The sequence below is a fragment of the Arachis stenosperma genome, chromosome 5, assembly GCF_014773155.1.
Source record: "Arachis stenosperma cultivar V10309 chromosome 5, arast.V10309.gnm1.PFL2, whole genome shotgun sequence".
Lineage (NCBI taxonomy): Eukaryota > Viridiplantae > Streptophyta > Magnoliopsida > Fabales > Fabaceae > Arachis > Arachis stenosperma.
The window spans coordinates 46,418,083-46,437,664 of record NC_080381.1 but is presented as its reverse complement, the minus strand read 5'-3'; the positions used below and the strand labels follow the sequence as shown (position 1 = coordinate 46,437,664).

General features: G+C 37.9%; 2 non-coding genes across 2 annotated transcripts; both read right to left on the bottom strand.

Moving 5' to 3' along the window:
- Positions 1-4,337: 4,337 nt before the first annotated feature.
- LOC130983548 (small nucleolar RNA R71) lies at positions 4,338-4,444 on the bottom strand. Its single transcript, XR_009087533.1, has one exon. It is a non-coding gene; the product is annotated as a small nucleolar RNA R71 (small nucleolar RNA).
- A 12,829-nt stretch (positions 4,445-17,273) lies between these two features.
- Positions 17,274-17,377, bottom strand: LOC130983343 (small nucleolar RNA R71). Its single transcript, XR_009087339.1, has one exon. It is a non-coding gene; the product is annotated as a small nucleolar RNA R71 (small nucleolar RNA).
- Between the last annotated feature and the right edge of the window lie 2,205 nt (positions 17,378-19,582).

Below are 19,582 nucleotides of genomic sequence, written 5' to 3'. Positions count from 1 at the left end.
TGAGAATGCTTGAGACGAGTCCAGGACTCGGGGTGGAATGATGGCCTTACTGAAAATGACTTTTGAAAACCACTAAAATATTATTTTATATTGCTATTGTTGAGATGCTGTGCGCCTGGCAAAGACGGTTGGTTAATCCTACTTATCGAGGTCGTGGCGTCGGCGTAAGGATGGTTGGTTTATCCCGCTTATGTTGAGATGTGAGGTTCGTGGTAAGTGTATCCTGCTCTCATCCTTTTGGAATCACTAGAGTGTGCAAGCACTGAATCCTGGACCGTGTTCCAGGCACGATATCCTGGGGGTTCCCATTTTGAGACTGAAAGGTGACGTTCCCATGGGAATGTGTCGGGTTGGCAATTGAACCGACGATGTGATATCACAGCCAAATAGGACAGGCATTCATCATGTGCATATTCTATCTGTTTGTTTGCTTTGCCAACTTGTATTGCTTGCCTAAGTGTTTAACATGCCTAACTGCTTATTGAATTACTTGATGTACATTCTTATAATTGTGCTTTACTTGCATTGTATTACTTGTGTTTTTTACTGGGATTGAGGAGGTTTGGAAGGCGGCGACGATGGGCTCGCATGGAGGTTAGGTTGGTGAAGGCTGTGGGATGATGAGCGGATAATTTATATGCTTTTTGGCATTGTTTTTAGGTAGCTTTTAGTAGGATCTAGCTACTTTTAGGGATGTTTTTATTAGTTTTTATGAAAAATTCACATTTCTAGACTTTACTATGAGTTTGTGTGTTTTTCTATGATTTCAGGTATTTTCTGGCTGAAATTGAGGGACCTAAGCAAAAATCTGATAGGAGGCTGACAAAGGACTGCTGATGCTGTTGGAATCTGACCTCCATGCACTTGAGATAGATTTTATTGAGCTACAGAACTTCAAATGCCGCTCTCTTAATTGAGTTAGAAAGTAGATATCCAGGGCTTTCCAGCAATACATAATAGTCCATACTTTATTCGAATTTAGATGACACAAACTGGTGTTCAATGCCAGTTCCATGCTGCATTCTGGAGTAAAACGCCAGAAACACGTCACAAAACAGAGTTAAACGCCAAAAACACGTTACAACTTGGCGTTTAACTCCAAGAGAAGCCTCTGCACGTGTAAAGCTCAAGCTCAGCCCAAGCACACAACAAAGTGGGCCCCGGAAGTGGATTTCTGCACTTAGACTTATTTCTGTAAACCCTAGTAACTAGTCTAGTATAAATAGGACATTTTACTATTGTATTAGACATCTTTGGATTGTATTTTGATCCTTTGATCACGTTTTGGGGGCTGGCCATTCAGCCATGCTTGGACCACCATAACTTATGTATTTTCAATGGTGGAGTTTCTACACACCATAGATTAAGGGTGTGGAGCTCTGCTGTACCTCGAGTATTAATGCAATTACTATTATTCTTCCATTCAATTCAGCTTATTCTTATTCTAAGATATTCACTGCACTTCAACATGATGAATGTGATGATCTGTGACACTCATCATCATTCTCACCTATGAACGTGTGACTGACAACCACTTCCGCTCTACCTTAGATCGAGCGTGTATCTCTTGGATTCCTTAATCAGAATCTTCGTGGTATAAGCTAGAATTCATTGGCAGCATTCTTGAGAATCCGGAAAGTCTAAACCTTGTCTGTGGTATTCTGAGTAGGATTCAGGGATTGAATGGCTGTGACGAGCTTCAAACTCACGAGTGTTGGGTGTAGTGATAGACGCAAAAGGATCAATAGATCCTATTCCAACATGATCGAGAATCGACAGATGATTAGCCGTGCTGTGATAGAGTATTTGGACCATTTTCACTGAGAGGATGGGAAGTAGCCATTGACAATGGTGATGCCCTACATACAGCTTGCCATGGAAAGGAGTAAGAAGGATTGGATGAAGGCAGTAGGAAAGCAGAGATTCAGAAGGGACAAAGCTTTTCCATACACTTATCTGAAATTCCCACCAATGAATTACATAAGTATCTCTATCTTTATTTTATGCTTTATTTATCTTTATATTTTCGAAAACCATTATAACCATTTGAATCCGCCTAACTGAGATTTATAAGATGACCATAGCTTGCTTCATACCAACAATCTCCGTGGGATCGATCCTTACTCACGTAAGGTATTACTTGGACGACCCAGTGCACTTGCTGGTTAGTTGTGCGGAGTTGTGACAAAGTGTGATTATGTTTGAGAGCCCAAGTCTATTGGCGCAATTGTTAATGATCACAATTTCGTGCACCAAGTTTTTGGCGTCGTTACCGGGGATTGTTTGAGTTTGGACAACTGACGATTCATCTTGTTGCTCAGATTAGGTAATTTTCTTTTCAAAAATTTTTCAAAAATTTCTCAAAAAATTTTTTTCTTTATTTTCGTTTTTAAAAAAAATAATTTTCGAAAAAAAAAAAAAATACAAAAAAAATAGTAAAATCATAAAAACCAAAAATATTTTGTTTCTTGTTTGAGTCTAGAGTCAAAATTTAAGTTTGGTGTCAATTGCATGCTTTTAAAATTTATGCATTTTTCGAAAAATTCATGCACGCTGTTCTTCATGATCTTCAAGGTGTTCTTGGTAAGTCTTCTTGTTTGATCTTCATATTTTCTTGTTTTGTGTGTTTTGTTATTTTTCATATGCATTTTTGCATTCATAGAGTCTAAACACGAAAAATTTCTAAGTTTGGTGTCTTGCATATTTTTCTTTTCTTGAAAATTTTCAAAAATAACTCTTGATGTTCATCTTGATCTTCAAAGTGTTCTTGGTGTTCATCTTGACATTCATAGTGTTCTTGCATGCATCATTGGTTTTGATCCAAAATTTTCATGTTTTGGGTCATATTTGTGTTTTTCTCTCTCATCATTAAAAATTCAAAAATAAAAAATATTTTTTCCTTATTTCTCTCATAAATTTCGAAATCTTTGGGTTGACTTAGTCAAAAATTTTTAAAATAAGTTATTTCTTGTTAGTCAAGTCAAGATTTCAATTTAAAAAAAAATCTTATCTTTTCAACTCTTTTTCAAAAATCAAATCTTTTTTCATTTTTTTTTACTTATTTTCAAAACTTTTTTTAAAATTGATTTTCAAAATTTTTTTCTTAATTTTATTTCATGATTTTCAAAAACTTTACTAACAATTAATGTGATTGATTCAAAAATTTGAAGCTTGTTACTTTCTTGTTAAGAAAGGTTCAATCTTTAAATTCTAGAATCATATCTTTTAGTTTCATGTTAGTCAAGTAATTAATTTTAATTTTAAAAATCAAATCTTTTTCAAAATATCTTTTTAATCATATCTTTTCAAATAATATCTTTTTCAAAATTGATTTCAAAAATCTTTTCTAACTTCCTATCTTTTCAAAATTGAATTTGAAATCTTTTTCAACTAACTAATTGACTTTTTGTTTGTTTCTTATCTTTTTCAAAACCACCTAACTACTTTTCTCTCTCTAATTTTTGAAAATTCCTCACCCTTTTTCAAAATTTTTTTTAATCAACTAATTGTTTCAAATTTTAAATTTAATTTTATTTCTTCTCTTAATTTTTGAAAATCACTAACCATTTTTCAAAAAAAAAAAACAATTTTCGAATTTCTCTCCCTCTCATCTTCTTCTATTTATTTATTTAATTACTAACACTCTTCTCTTCATCTAAAAATTCGAACCCTCTCTTCTTCTCTGTGTTCGAATTTTTTCTTCTCCTTCTTTTATTCTTTTCTACTTCTACTCACATAAAGGAATCTCTATACTGTAACATAAAGGATTCCTCTTCTTTCTTTGTTTTCTTCTCTTTCATATGAGTAGGAACAAGGAAAAAGGCATTCTTGTTAAAGCTGATTCTGAACCTAAAAGGACCTTGAAGATGAAGCTAAGAGCAGCTAAAGTACAGTACTCTGAAGAGGAGCTAACTGAAATTTTCGAACAAGAAAAGGATATGGCAGCCGAACCCAACAACAACAATGCAAGGAAGATGCTTGGTGACTTTACTGCACCAAATTCCAACTTACATGGAAGAAGCATCTCAATCCCTGCCATTGGAGCAAACAACTTTGAGCTAAAGCCTCAATTAGTTTCTCTGATGCAACAGAATTGCAAGTTTTATGGACTTCCATCAGAAGATCCTTTTCAGTTCTTAACTGAATTCTTGCAGAACTGTGATACTGTTAAGACCAATGGGGTTGATCCCGAGGTCTACAGGCTTATGCTTTTTCTTTTTGCTGTAAGAGACAGAGCTAGAGTATGGTTGGACTCTCAACCTAAAGATAGCCTGAACTCTTGGGATAAGCTGGTCACGGCCTTCTTGGCCAAGTTCTTTCCTCCTCAAAAGCTGAGTAAGATTAGAGTGGATGTTCAAACCTTCAGACAGAAAGAAGGTGAATCCCTCTATGAAGCTTGGGAGAGATACAAGCAACTGACCAAAAATTGTCCTTCTGACATGCTTTCACAATGGACCATCCAGGATATATTCTATGATGGTCTGTCTGAATTATCTAAGATGTCATTGAACCATTCTGCAGGTGGATCCATTCACCTAAAGAAAATGCCTGCACAAGCTGAAGAACTCATTGACATGGTTGCAAATAATCAATTCATGTACACCTTTGAGAGGAATCCTGTGAGTAATGGGACGCCTCAAAAGAGAAGAGTTCTTGAAATTGATACTCTGAATGCCATATTGGCTCAGAACAAAATGTTGACTCAGCAAGTCAACATAATTTCTCATAGTATGAATGGGTGGCAAAATGCATCCAATAGTACTAAAGAGGCATCTTCTGAAGAAGAAGCTTATGATCCTGAGAATCCTACAATGGCAGAGGTGAATTACTTGGATGAAGCCTATGAAAACACCTATAACCCCTCATGGAAAAATCATCCAAATTTCTCATGGAAGGATCAACAAAAGCCCTAACAAGGCTTTAATAATGGTGGAAGAAACAGGCTTAGCAATAGCAAGCCTTTTCCATCATTTTCTCAGCAGCAGACAGAGAATTCTAAGCAGAGCCTCTCTAGCTTAGCAAACATAGTCTCTGATCTATCTAAGGCCACTTTAAGTTTCATGAATGAAACAAGGTCCTCCATTAGAAACTTGGATGCACAAGTGAGTCAGCTGAGTAAGAAAATTACTGAAACTCCTCCTTGTGCTCTCCCAAGCAATACAGAAGAGAATCCAAAAAGAGAGTGCAAGGCCATTGATTTAATCAAAATGGCCGAATCCAAAGAGGAAGGGGAGAGGACGTGAATCCCAATGAGGAAGACCTCATCTGACGTCCCCCAGACAGAAAGGAATTCCCTATCGAGGACCTAAAGGAATCTGAGGCTCATATAGAGACCATAGAGATTCTATTAAACTTTCTTCTGCCATTGATGAGCTCTGAGAACTATTCTTCTACTGAAGAGGATGAAGATGTAACTGAAGAGCAAGTTGCTCAATATCTCGGAGCCATCATGAAGCTGAATGCCAAATTGTTTGGTAATGAGACTTGGGAAGATGAACCTCCCTTACTCATTAGTTAACTAAATACATGGGTTCAGCAAACTTTACCTCAAAAGAAACAAGATCCTGGTAAATTCTTAATACCCTGTACCATAGGCACCATGACCTTTGAGAAGGCTCTGTGTGACCTGGGGTCAGATATAAATCTTATGCCACTCTCTATAATGGAGAAACTGGGGATCTTTGAAGTACAAGCTACAAGAATCTCATTAGAAATGGCAGACAAGTCAATAAAACAAGCTTATGGATTGGTAGAGGACATGTTGGTAAAGGTTAAAGGCCTTTACATCCCTGCTGATTTCATAATCTTAGACACTGGGAAGGATGAGAATGAATTCATCATTTTTGGAAGACCCTTCCTAGCCACAGCAAAAGCTATGATTGATGTTGACAAAGGTGAACTAGTCCTTCAATTGAATGGGGACTACCTTGTGTTTAAAGCTCAAGGTTATCCTTCTGTAAACATGGAAAAGAGGCACGATAAGCTTCTCTCAATACAGAGTCAAACAAAGCCCTCACAATCAAACTTTAAGTTTGGTGTTGGGAGGCCACAACCAAACTCTAAGTTTGGTGTTGAACCCCCACATTCAAACTCTAAGTTTGCTGTTGGGAGGTCCCAACAATGCTCTGAACATCTGTGAAGCTCCATGAGAGCTCAATGTCAAGCTATTGACATTAAAGAAGCACTTATTGGGAGGCAACCCAATTTTTATTTATATATATTTCTATTGTTCTCTTATGTTTTATTAGGTTTATGATCATGTGGAGTCACAAAATTATTGCAAAAATTAAAAACAGAATCAAAAACAGCAGAAGAAAAAGCACACCCTGGAGGAAGAGCTGTCTGGCGTTTAAACGCTAGAAACGTGCATCTGTCTGGCGTTTAATGCCAGAAACAAGCACCAAGCTGGCGTTCAACGCCAGAAACAAGCATCAGGCTGGCGTTGAACGCCAGAAACAAGCTACAATTGGGTGGTTAACGCCAGAAACAAGCATCAGTCTGGCGTTAAACGCCAGGATTGCATATAGAGGGCATTTTACACGCCTAAAGGGTGCAGGGATGAGAAATTCTTAACACCTCAGGATCTGTGGATCCCACAGGATCACCTCAGGATCTGTGGACCCCACAGGATCCCCACCTACCTTCTCCCTCTTTCTCACACTTTTTCATAACACTCTTCCCCAAACATCATTCACCAATCACCTCAATCACTCTTCCCATCACCTCTTCACCACTCACATCCATCCTCTCTTCCCCATAAACCCCACCTACCTTCAAATTTAAAATCTCTTTCCCACCCAAACCTACCCTAAATGACCGAACCCCACTCCCTCTCCCTCCACTATATAAACCCCTCCATCCTTCTTCATTTTCACACAACACTACCCTCTCTTCTCCCCCTTAGCCGAATACACACATCTCTCTCCCTCTCCTCCATATCTTCTTCTTCTTCTTCTATTCTTTCTTCTTTTACTCGAGGGTGAGCAATATTCTAAGTTTGGTGTGGTAAAAGCATAGCTTATTTTTTGTATTTCCATAACCATTGATGGCACCTAAGGCCAGAGAAACCTCAAGAAAGCGGAAAGGGAAGGCAATTGCTTCCACCTCTGAGTCATGGGAGATGGAGAGATTCATCTCAAAAGCCCATCAAGACCACTTCTATGAAGTTATAGCCTAGAAAAAGGTGATCCCTGAGGTCCCTTTCATGCTCAAGAAAAATGAGTATCCGAAGATCCAATATGAGATCCAAAGAAGAGGTTAGGAAGTTCTCACCAACCCTATCCAACAAGTCAGAATCTTAATGGTTCAAGAGTTTTATGCCAATACATGGATCACTAGGAACCATGATCAAAGTATGAACCCGAATCCAAAGAATTGGCTTACAATGGTTCGGGAAAAATGCTTAGATTTCAGTCTAGAGAATGTAAGGTTGGCGTTCAACTTGCCTATGATGCAAGAAGATGCACGCCCCTACACTAGAAGGGTCAACTTTGATCAAAGGTTGGACCAAGTCCTCATGGACATATGTGTGGAAGGAGCTCAATGGAAAAGAGACTCAAAAGGCAAGCCGGTTCAATTGAGAAGACTGGACCTTAAGCCTGTGGCTAGAGAATGGTTGGAGTTCATCCAACGCTCTATCATCCCAACTAGCAACCGATCCGAAGTAACTGTGGATCGGGCCATCATGATCTATAGCATCATGATTGGAGAAGAAGTAGAAGTTCTTGAAATCATACCTCTAGAACTCTACAAAGTGGCCGAAAAGCCCTCTACCTTGTCAAGGTTAGCTTTTCCTCATCTCATTTGCCATTTGTGCAATTTGGCTGGGATTAACATAGAAGGAGACATCCTCATTGAAGAGGACAAGCCCATCACTAAGAAGAGGATGGAGCAAACAAGAGAGCCTATTCATGGATCTCAAGAGACGCATGAGGAAGCTCATCATCAAGAAATTTATGAGATACCTCAAGGGATGTATTTTCCTCCAAACAACTATTGGGAACTACTCAACACTTCTCTAGAAGGATTGAGTCATGACATGAACCAACTGAGGGTGGAACACCAAGAACATTCCATCATTCTCCATGAGATTAGAGAAGATCAAAGAGCTATGAAGGAGGAGCAACGAAGGCAAGGAAGAGACATAGAGAAGCTCGAGAACACCATTGGTCCTTCAAGAAGAAGGCGCCACCATCACTAAGGTGGATTCATTCCTTAACTTCCTTGTTCTTATCTCTCTATTTTTTGGTTTTCGAGCTTCATGTTTGTCTATGTTTGTGTCTTTATTACATGATCATTAGTATTTAGTAACTATGTCTTAAGGCTATGAATAATTCCATGAATCCATCACCTTTCTTAAATGAAAAGATGTTTTTAATACAAAAGAACAAGAAGTACATGAGTTTCGAATTCATCCTTGAAATTAGTTTAATTATATTGATGTGGTGACAATACTTTTTGTTTTCTGAATGAATGCTTGAACAGTGCATATTTTTTATCTTGTTGTTTATGAATGTTAAAATTGTTGGCTCTTGAAAGAATGATGAATAAAGAGAAATGTTATTGATAATCTGAAAAATCATAAATTTGATTCTTGAAGCAAGAAAAAGCAGTGAAAAAGCAAAAGCTTGCGAAAAAAAATGGCAAAAAAAAATTTAAAGAAAGAAAAAGAAAAAGCAAGCAGAAAAAGCTGATAGCCCTTAAAACCAAAAGGCAAGGGTAAAAAGGATCCAAGGCTTTGAGCATCAATGGATAGGAGGGCCCAAGGAAATAAAATCCAGGCCTAAGCGGCTAAATCAAGCTGTCCCTAACCATGTGCTTGTGGCATGCATGTTCAAGTGAAAAGCTTGAGACTGAGTGGTTAAAGTCGTGATCCAAAGCAAAAAGAGTGTGCTTAAGAACTCTGGACACCTCTAACTGGGGACTTTCTCAAAGCTGAGTCACAATCTGAAAAGGTTCACCCAGTCATGTGTCTGTGGCATTTATGTATCCGGTGGTAATACTGGAAAACAAAGTGCTTAGGGCCACAACCAAGACTCATAAAAGTAGCTGTGTTCAAGAATCAACATACTTAACTAGGAGAATCAATACCACTATCCAAAATTCTGAGTTCCTATAGATGCCAATCATTCTAAACTTCAAAGGAAAAAGTGAGATGCCAAAACTGTTCAGAAGCAAAAAGCTACAGGTCCCGCTCATCTAATTAGAACTAATATTCATTGATATTTTGAGATTTATAGTATATTCTCTTCTTTTTATCCTATTTGATTTTTAGTTACTTGGGGACAAGCAACAATTTAAGTTTGGTGTTGTGATGAGTGGATAATTTATACGCTTTTTGGTATTATTTTTAGGTAGTTTTGAGTAGGATCTAGCTACTTTTAGGGATGTTTTTTTTTAGTTTTTATGCAAAATTCACATTTCTGGACTTTACTATGAGTTTGTGTATTTTTCTGTGATTTTAGATATTTTCTAGCTGAAAATGAGGGACCTGAGCAAAAATCTGATAGGAGGCTGACAAAGGATTGCTGATGCTGTTGGAATCTGACCTTCCTGCACTCAAGATGGATTTTCTTGAGCTACCGAACTCTAAATGGCGCGATCTCAATTGCGTTGGAAAGTAGACATCCAGGGCTTTCCAGCAATATATAATAGTTTATACTTTATTTGAGTTTAGACGATTCAAACTGGCATTCGACGCCAGTTTCATGCTGTATTCTGGAGTAAAACGCCAGAAACAAGTCACAAACCAGAGTTAAACGCCAAAAACACGTTACAACTTGGCGTTTAACTCCAAGAGAAGCCTCTGCACGTGTAAAGCTCAGGGTCAGACCATGCACACACCAAAGTGGGCCCCAGAAGTGGATTTCTGCACTTAGACTTATTTCTGTAAACCCTAGTAACTAGTCTAGTATAAATAGGACATTTTACTATTGTATTAGACATCTTTGGATTGTATTTTGATCCTTTGATCACGTTTTGGGAGCTGGCCATTCGGCCAAGTCTGGACCACCATAACTTATGTATTTTCAACGGTGGAGTTTCTACACACCATAGATTAAGGGTGTGGAGCTCTGCTGTACCTCGAGTATTAATGCAATTACTATTATTCTTCCATTCAATTCAGCTTATTCTTATTCTAAGATATTCGCTGCACTTCAACATGATGAATGTGATGATCCGTGACACTCATCATCATTCTCACCTATGAACGCCTGGCTGACAACCACTTCCGTTCTACCTTAGATCGAGCGTGTATCTCTTGGATTCCTTAATCAGAATCTTCGTGGTATAAGCTAGAATCCATTGGCAGCATTCTTGAGAATCCGGAAAGTCTAAACCTTGTCTGTGGTATTCCGAGTAGGATTCTGGGATTGAATGGCTGTGACGAGCTTCAAACTCGCGAGTGTTGGGCGTAGTGACAGACGCAAAAGAATCAATGGATCCTATTCCAACATGATCGAGAACCGACAGATGATTACCCGTGCTGTGATAGAGCATTTGGACCATTTTCACTGAGAGGATGGGAAGTAGCCATTGACAACGGTGACGCCCTACATACAGCTTGCCATGGAAAGGAGTAAGAAGGATTGGATGAAGGCAGTAGGAAAGTAGAGATTCAGAAGGGACAAAGCTTCACCATACACTTATCTGAAATTCCCACCAATGAATTACATAAGTATCTCTATCTTTATTTTATGCTTTATTTATCTTTATATTTTCGAAAACCATTATAACCACTTGAATCTGCCTAACTGAGATTTACAAGATGACCATAGCTTGCTTCATACCAACAATCTCCGTGGGATCGACCCTTACTCACGTAAGGTATTACTTGGACGACCCAGTGCACTTGCTGGTTAGTTGTGCGGAGTTGTGACAAATTGTGATTCACGTTTGAGAGCACCAAGTCTATTGGCGCCATTGTTGATGATCACAATTTCGTGCACCAAGTTTTTGGCACCGTTGCCGGGGATTGTTCGAGTTTGGACAACTGACGGTTCATCTTGTTGCTCAGATTAGGTAATTTTCTTTTCAAAAAGTTCTCAAAATTTTTTCAAAAAATTTTTTTTCTTTATTTTCGTTTTTCAAAAAAATAATTTTCGAAAAAATATAAAAAATACAAAAAAATTAATAAAATCATAAAAACCAAAAATATTTTGTATTTCTTGTTTGAGTCTAGAGTCAAAATTTAAGTTTGGTGTCAATTGCATGCTTTTAAAATTTATGCATTTTTTCGAAAAATTCATGCATGGTGTTCTTCATGATCTTCAAGGTGTTCTTGGTAAGTCTTCTTGTTTGATATTCATATTTTCTTGTTTTGTGTGTTTTGTTATTTTTCATATGCATTTTTGCATTCATAGAGTCTAAACATGAAAAATTTCTAAGTTTGGTGTCTTGCATGTTTTTTTTTTCTTGAAAATTTTCAAAAATAAGTCTTGATATTCTTTTTGATCTTCAAAGTGTTCTTGGTGTTCATCTTGAAATTCACAGTGTTCTTGCATGCATCATTGGTTTTGATCCAAAATTTTCATGTTTTGGGTCATATTTGTGTTTTTCTCTCTCATCATTAAAAATTCAAAAATAAAAAAATATCTTTTCCTTATTTCTCTTATAAATTTCGAAATCTTTGGGTTGAGTTAGTAAAATTTTTTTAAAATAAGTTGTTTCTTGTTAGTCAAGTCAAGATTTCAATTTTAAAAAAAATCTTATCTTTTCAACTCTTTTTCAAAAATAAAATCTTTTTCATTTTTTTACTTATTTTCGAAAAATTTTTTAAAATTGATTTTCAAAATAATTTTCTTAATTTTATTTCATGATTTTCAAAAACCTTACTAACAATTAATGTGATTGATTCAAAAATTTGATGCTTGTTACTTTCTTGTTAAGAAAGGTTCAATCTTTAAATTCTAGAAACATATCTTTTAGTTTTTTGTTAGTCAAGTAATTAATTTTAATTTTAAAAATCAAATCTTTTTTAAAATATCTTTTTAATCATATCTTTTCAATAATATCTTTTCAAATCATATCTTTTTCAAAATTGATTTCAAAAATCTTTTCTAACTTCCGATCTTTTTCAAAATTGAATTTGAAATCTTTTTCAACTAACTAATTGACTTTTTGTTTGTTTCTTATCTTTTTTAAAACCACCTAACTACTTTTCTCTCTCTAATTTTCGAAAATTCCTCACCCTTTTTCAAAATTCTTTTTAATCAACTAATTGTTTCAAATTTTAATTTTAATTTTATTTCTTCACTTAATTTTCAAAAATCACTAACCATTTTTCAAAAAAAAAAAAAACAATTTTTGAATTTCTCTCCCTCTCATCTTCTTCTATTTATTTATTTAATTACTCACACTCTTCTCTTCATCTAAAAATTCGAATCCTCTCTTCTTCTCTGTGTTCGAATTTTTTCTTCTCCTTCTTTTATTCTTTTCTTCTTCTACTCACATAAAGGAATCTCTATACTGTGACATAGAGGATTCCTCTTCTTTCTTTGTTTTCTTCTCTTTCATATGAGTATGAACAAAGAAAAAGGCATTCTTGTTGAAGCTGATCTTGAACCTGAAAGGACCTTGAAGAAGAAGCTAAGAGTAGCTAAAGCACAGTACTCTGAAGAGGAGCTAACTGAAATTTTCGAACAAGAAAAGGATATGGCAGCCGAACCCAAAAATAACAATGCAAGGAAGATGCTTGGTGACTTTACTACACCAAATTCCAACTTACATGGAAGAAGCATCTCAATCCCTGCCATTGGAGCAAACAACTTTGAGCTAAAGCCTCAATTAGTTTCTCTGATGCAACAGAATTGCAAGTTTCATAGACTTCCATCAGAAGATCCTTTTCAGTTCTTTACTAAATTCTTGCAGATCTGTGATACTGTTAAGACCAATGGGGTTGATCCTGAGGTCTACAGGCTTATGCTTTTCCCTTTTGCTGTAAGAGACAGTGCTAGAGTATTGTTAGACTCTCAACCTAAAGATAGTCTGAACTCTGGGGATAAGCTGGTCACGGCCTTCTTGGCCAAGTTCTTTCCTCCTCAAAAGCTGAGTAAGATTAGAGTGGATGTTCAAACCTTCAGACAGAAAGAAGGTAAATCCCTCTATGAAGCTTGGGAGAGATACAAGCAACTAACCAAAAAGTGTCCTTCTGACATGCTTTCAGAATGGACCATCCTGGATATATTCTATGATGGTCTGTCTAAATTGTCTAAGATGTCATTGGACCATTCTGCAGGTGGATCCATTCACCTAAAGAAAATGCCTACACATGTGATGAGCGGATAATTTATACACTTTTTGGCACTGTTTTTAGTATGTTTTTGGTATGATCTAGTTAGTTTTTAGTATATTTTTATTAGTTTTTAGCTAAAATTCACTTTTCTGGACTTTACTATGAGTTTGTGTGTTTTTCTGTGATTTCAGGTATTTTCTGGCTGAAATTGAGGGACCTGAGCAAAAATCTGATTCAGAGACTGAAAAGGACTGCAGATGCTGTTGGATTCTGACCTCCCTGCACTCGAAGTGGATTTTCTGGAGCTACAGAAGCCCAATTGGCGCGCTCTCAACGGCGTTGAAAAGTAGACATCCTGGGCTTTCCAGCAATATATGATAGTCCATACTTTGCCCAAGATTTGATGGCCCAAACCGGCGTTCAAAGTCACCTCAAGAAATCCCAGCGTTAAACGCTGGATCTGGCACCCAAATGGGAGTTAAACGCCCAAACTGGCATAAAAGCTGGCGTTTAACTCCAAGAAGAGTCTCTACACGAAAATGCTTCATTGCTCAGCCCAAGCACACACCAAGTGGGCCCGGAAGTGGATTTTTATGTCATTTACTCATCTATGTAAACCTTAGGCTACTAGTTTTCTATAAGTAGGACCTTTTGCTATTGTATTTGGATCTTTGATCTTTTGATCTTTGGATCTTTGGATCTTTGGATTATTTTAGATCCTTTGATCATCTTTGGACATCTAGTTCTTAGATCATTGGGAGGCTGGCCTCACAGCCATGCCTAGACCTTGTTCTTATGTATTTTCAACGGTGGAGTTTCTACACACCATAGATTAAGGTGTGGAGCTCTGCTGTACCTCGAGTATTAATGCAATTACTATTGTTCTTCCATTCAATTCCGCTTGTTCTTTGTCCAAGATATCACTTGTTCTTCAACTTGATGAATGTGATGATCCGTGACACTCATCATCATTCTCACCTATGAACAAGGTGACTGACAACCACTTTTGTTCTACAAGCAATCAAGGCTCTAGTGAATATCTCTTGGATTCCTGATTGCACGATGCATGGTTGATCGCCTGACAACCGAGTGCTCGCCTGACAAACGAGCCAACCATTCTGTGAGATCAGAGTCTTCGTGGTATAGGCAAGAACTGATGGCAGCATTCAAGAGAATCCGGAAGGTCTAACCTTGTCTGTGGTATTCTGAGTAGGATTCAATGACTGAATGACTGTGACATGCTTCAAACTCCTAGCAGGCGGGGCGTTAGTGACAGACGCAAAAGTATCAATGGATATTATTCCGGCCTGACCGAGAACCGACAGCTGAATTCCGCGTGCCGTGACAGGGCATATGCAAATCGCTTTCACTGAGAGGATGGGAGGTAGCCATTGACAACGGTGAAACCCTACATAAGCTTGCCATGGAAAGGAGTAAGAAGGATTGGATGAAGACAGTAGGAAAGCAGAGAGACGGAAGGGAAGGCATCTTCATGCGCTTATCTGAAGTTCCTACCAATGAATTACATAAGTATCTCTATCTTTATCTTTTATGTTATTTTCGTTCATCATCATATCCATTTGAGTCTGCCTGACTAAGATTTGCAAGATGACCATAGCTTGCTTCATACTAACAATCTCCGTGGGATCGACCCTTACTCACGTAAGGTATTACTTGGACGACCCAGTGCACTTGCTGGTTAGTTGTGCGAAGTTGTGTAATGCCATGGAATTGAACCACCAAGTTTTTGGAGTTCATGACCAGGGATTATGAGAGTTGTGAAAAGTATTGTTCACAATTTCGCGCACCAAGTTTTTGGCGCCGTTGCCGGGGATTGTTCAAGTTTTGAGCAAGCTTTTGGTAACAATGCCTGAGATTGTCAAGTTTGGACAACTGACGGTTCATCTTGTTGCTTAGATTAGGTATTTTTTTTCGAAATTCTTGAAGATGAATTCTAGAGTTTCATGATGATTTGTTGAAGTCTGGCTGGCTGAGAATCCATGTCTAATCTCATTGGACCGAGGTTTCAACTTATCATCACAAGAGCTTGTTGATTTTTTATCAATCTTGCTTTTGGAGCAGTGATCTGCTAAGGCTTGGCTGGCCTTTGGCCATGTCTAGTGTTTTGGACCGAAGCTTTCTTTGAAAGCTTGGCTGGCTGTGAAGCCATGTCTAATTCCTGGACCGGAGTCTTAGACTAACATTGCACTGATTCCTGGAATTCTCATTAAGAATTTTGAGATCTTTTTCCACTTAATTTTCGAAAAACACAAAAAAAAAATAAAAAAAAATCAAAAAAAAAAAAAACAAAAATATGTTATGTTTCTTGTTGAAGACACTAGTCTCATCTTAAGTTTGGTGTCAATTGCATGCATTAATTCATGTGTCTTAGTGATCTTCAAGATGTTCTTGATGATTTCCGTGCTCTAATCTTTGAATTCTATTGACTTGAAGTATTTTGTGTGTCTCATATGCATTCTCATTAGTGTCAGTAGTATACAAACTGCTAAGTTTGGTGTCTTGCATGCATTGTTATTTGATTTTAGTTGCATTTTGATTATTCTTTATTATTAAAAATCCAAAAATATTTTTAATTTGTGTCTTTTCAAGTCAATAACACAGAGAATTGAAGATTCAGAACATACAGCAGAGGAATTGCACAGAAAAAGCTGGGCGTTCAAAATGCCCAGTGAAGAAGGACAGACTGGCGTTTAAACGCCAGCCAGGGTACCTGGTTGGGCGTTTAACGCCCAAAAGGGTATAGTTTTGGGTGTTAAACGCCAGAATGTGCACCATTCTGGGCGTTTAACGCCAGGATGGCACAAGGGGGAGAATCTTGTTTTCAAATCAATTTTTTTCAAGTTTTCAAAGTTTTTCAAAATCAAATCTTTTTCAAATCATATCTCTTCAATCAAATGTTTTCAAAATCAATTTCTTTCCTTTTTCAAAGATACTTACTATCAATTAATGATTTGACTCAACATTTCAAGTATGTTGCCTTTTCTGTTGAGAAAGGTTTAATGTTTGAATCATATCTTTTCTTGATAGCCAAGTTACTAGTTTTTAAAATCAAATCTTTTTAAAATTGTTTTCAAATCATATCTTTTCAATCACATTTTTTTAAAACCAATCATATCTTCTTAACCTCATCCTTTTCAAAATAGTTTTCAATCAAATCTTTTTGATTTCTACTTTCAAAATCTTTTTCAAAAATCATTTTATTTCTTTCCCACTTTCATTTTCGAAAATTAAGTAATGTTTTTCAAAAATATTTTCAAAATTTTTCACTTAATTTTCGAAAATTACTTCCCTTCTCCTCACATCCTTCTATTTATGGACTAACAATATCCCTTAATGCAAAATTCGAACTCCATTCTTTCTGATAAGTTCGAATTTTCTACTTCTGTCTTCTACCCTTCTTTTCCTCTTACACTTCAAGGAATCTCTATACTGTAACATAGAGGATTCCACATTTTCTTGTTCCCTTCTCTTTCTTATGAGCAGGAGCAAAGACAAAGGCATTCTTGTTGAAGCTGACCCTGAACCTGAGAGGACCTTGAAGCGAAAGCTAAGAGAAGCTAAAGCACAACTCTCTTTAGAGGACTTGACCGAATTCTTCAAAGAAGAAGAACACATGGCAGCCGAAAACAACAACAATGCAAACAATGCAAGGAAGGTGCTGGGTGACTTTACTGCACCTACTCCCGACTTCTATGGGAGAAGCATCTCTATCCCTGCCATTAGAGCAAACAACTTTGAGCTTAAGCCTCAATTAGTTTCTCTAATGCAACAGAATTGCAAGTTTCATGGACTTCCATTGGAAGATCCTCATCAGTTCTTAGCTGAATTCTTGCAAATCTGTGACACTGTCAAGACTAATGGGGTTGACCCTGAAGTCTACAGACTCATGCTATTCCCTTTTGCTGCAAGAGACAGAGCTAGAATATGGTTGGATTCTCAACCTAAAGAAAGCCTGGACTCTTGGGAAAAGCTAGTCAATGCCTTCTTGGCAAAGTTCTTTCCACCTCAAAAATTGAGTAAGCTTAGAGTAGAAGTCCAAACCTTCAGACAGAAGGATGGAGAATCCCTCTATGAAGCTTGGGAAAGATACAAACAATTGATCAGAAAATGTCCATCTGACATGCTTTCTGAATGGAGCATCATAGGTATTTTCTATGATGGTCTCTCTGAACTATCCAAGATGTCTTTGGATAGCTCTGCTGGAGGATCTCTTCATCTGAAGAAGACGCCTGCAGAGGCTCAAGAGCTAATTGAAATGGTTGCAAATAACCAATTCATGTACACTTCTGAAAGGAATCGTGTGAACAATGGGACAAATCAGAAGAAAGGAGTTCTTGAGATTGATGCTCTGAATGCCATTCTGGCTCAGAACAAAATATTGACTCAACAAGTCAATTTGATCTCTCAAAGTCTGTCTGGAATGCAAAATGCACCAAGCAGTACTAAGGATGCTTCATCTGAGGAAGAAGCCTATGATCCTGAGAACCCTTCAATGGAAGAGGTGACTTACCTAGGAGAACCCTATGGAAACACCTACAATTCTTCATGGAGAAATCACCCAAATTTCTCATGGAAGAATCAAGAGAAACCTCAACAAGGTTTCAACAACAATAATGGTGGAAGAAATAGGTTTAGCAATGGCAAGCCTTTTCCATCATCTTCTCAGCAACAGACAGAGAGTTCTAAGCAGAATACCTCTGACTTAGCAACCATGGTCTCTGATCTAATCAAAACCACTCAAAGTTTCATGACTGAAACAAGGTCCTCCATTAGGAATTTGGAGGCACAAGTGGGTCAGCTGAGCAAGAAAATCACTGAACTCCCTCCTAGTACTCTCCAAAGCAATACTGAAGAAAATCCAAAAGGAGAGTGCAAGGCCATCAATATGGCCGAATTCTGGGAGGAAGAAGAGGCAGTGAACGCCACTGAGGAAGGCCTCACTGGACGTCCACTGGCCTCCAATGAGTTCCCCAATGAGGAACCATGGGAATCTGAGGCTCAAAATGAGACCATAGAGATTCCATTGGAATTACTTCTGCCATTCATGAGCTCTGATGAGTATTCTTCCTCTGAAGAGGATGAGTATGTCACTGAAGAGCAAGTTGCTAAATACCTTGGAGCAATCATGAAGCTAAATGACAAGTTATTTGGAAATGAGACTTGGGAGGATGAACCCCCTTTGCTCACCAAAGAACTGGATGACTTGTCTAGGCAGAAATTACCTCAAAAGAGACAAGATCCTGGGAAGTTTTCAATACCTTGTACCATAGGCACCATGACCTTCAAGAAGGCTCTGTGTGACTTAGGGTCAAGTGTAAACCTCATGCCCCTCTCTGTAATGGAGAAGCTAGGGATCTTTGAGGTGCAAGCTGCAAGAATCTCATTAGAGATGGCAGACAACTCAAGAAAACAAGCTTATGGACTTGTAGAGGATGTTCTGGTAAAAGTTGAAGACCATTACATCCCTGCTGATTTCATAGTCCTAGAGACTGGGAAGTGCATGGATGAATCCATCATCCTTGGCAGACCCTTCCTAGCCACAGCAAGGGCTGTGATTGATGTTGATAGAGGAGAGTTAATCATTCAAGTGAATGAAGAATCCTTTGTGTTTAAGGCTCAAGGATATCCCTCTGTCACCATGGAGAGGAAGCTTGAAGAGCTTCTCTCAAATCAGAGTCAAACAGAGCCCCCACAGTCAAACTTTAAGTTTGGTGTTGGGAGGCCACAACCAAACTCTAAGTTTGGTGTTGAACCCCCACATTCAAACTCTAAGTTTGGTGTTGGGAGGTTCCAACATTGCTCTGATCTTTTGTGAGGCTCCATGAGAGTCCTCTGTCAAGCTAATGACATTAAAGAAGCGCTTGTTGGGAGGCAACCCAATGTTTTATAATTAACTATTTCCTTTTGTTATTTTATCTTTTTTGTAGGTTGATGATCATAAGAAGTTACAAAATCAATGAAAAAAGCAAAAACATAATGAAAAACAGGAAGAAAAATAGCACACCCTGGAGGACACACTTACTGGCGTTTAAACGCCAGTAAGGTTAGCTGTTGGGCGTTTAACGCCCAGTCTGGCACCATTCTGGGCGTTTAACGCCAGAAAGGGGCACCAGACTGGCGTTAAACGCCAGAAAAGGGCAAGAAGCTGGCGTTAAACGCCAGAAATGGGCACCAGCCCGGCGTTTAACGCCAGAAATGGCACAAAACGTGATTTTGTTAGCCATTTGGTGCAGGGATGACTTTTCCTTGACACCACAGGATCTGTGGACCCCACAGGATCCCCACCAACCCTACCACTCTCCCTCTCTCCTATATAAACCCTCCTTC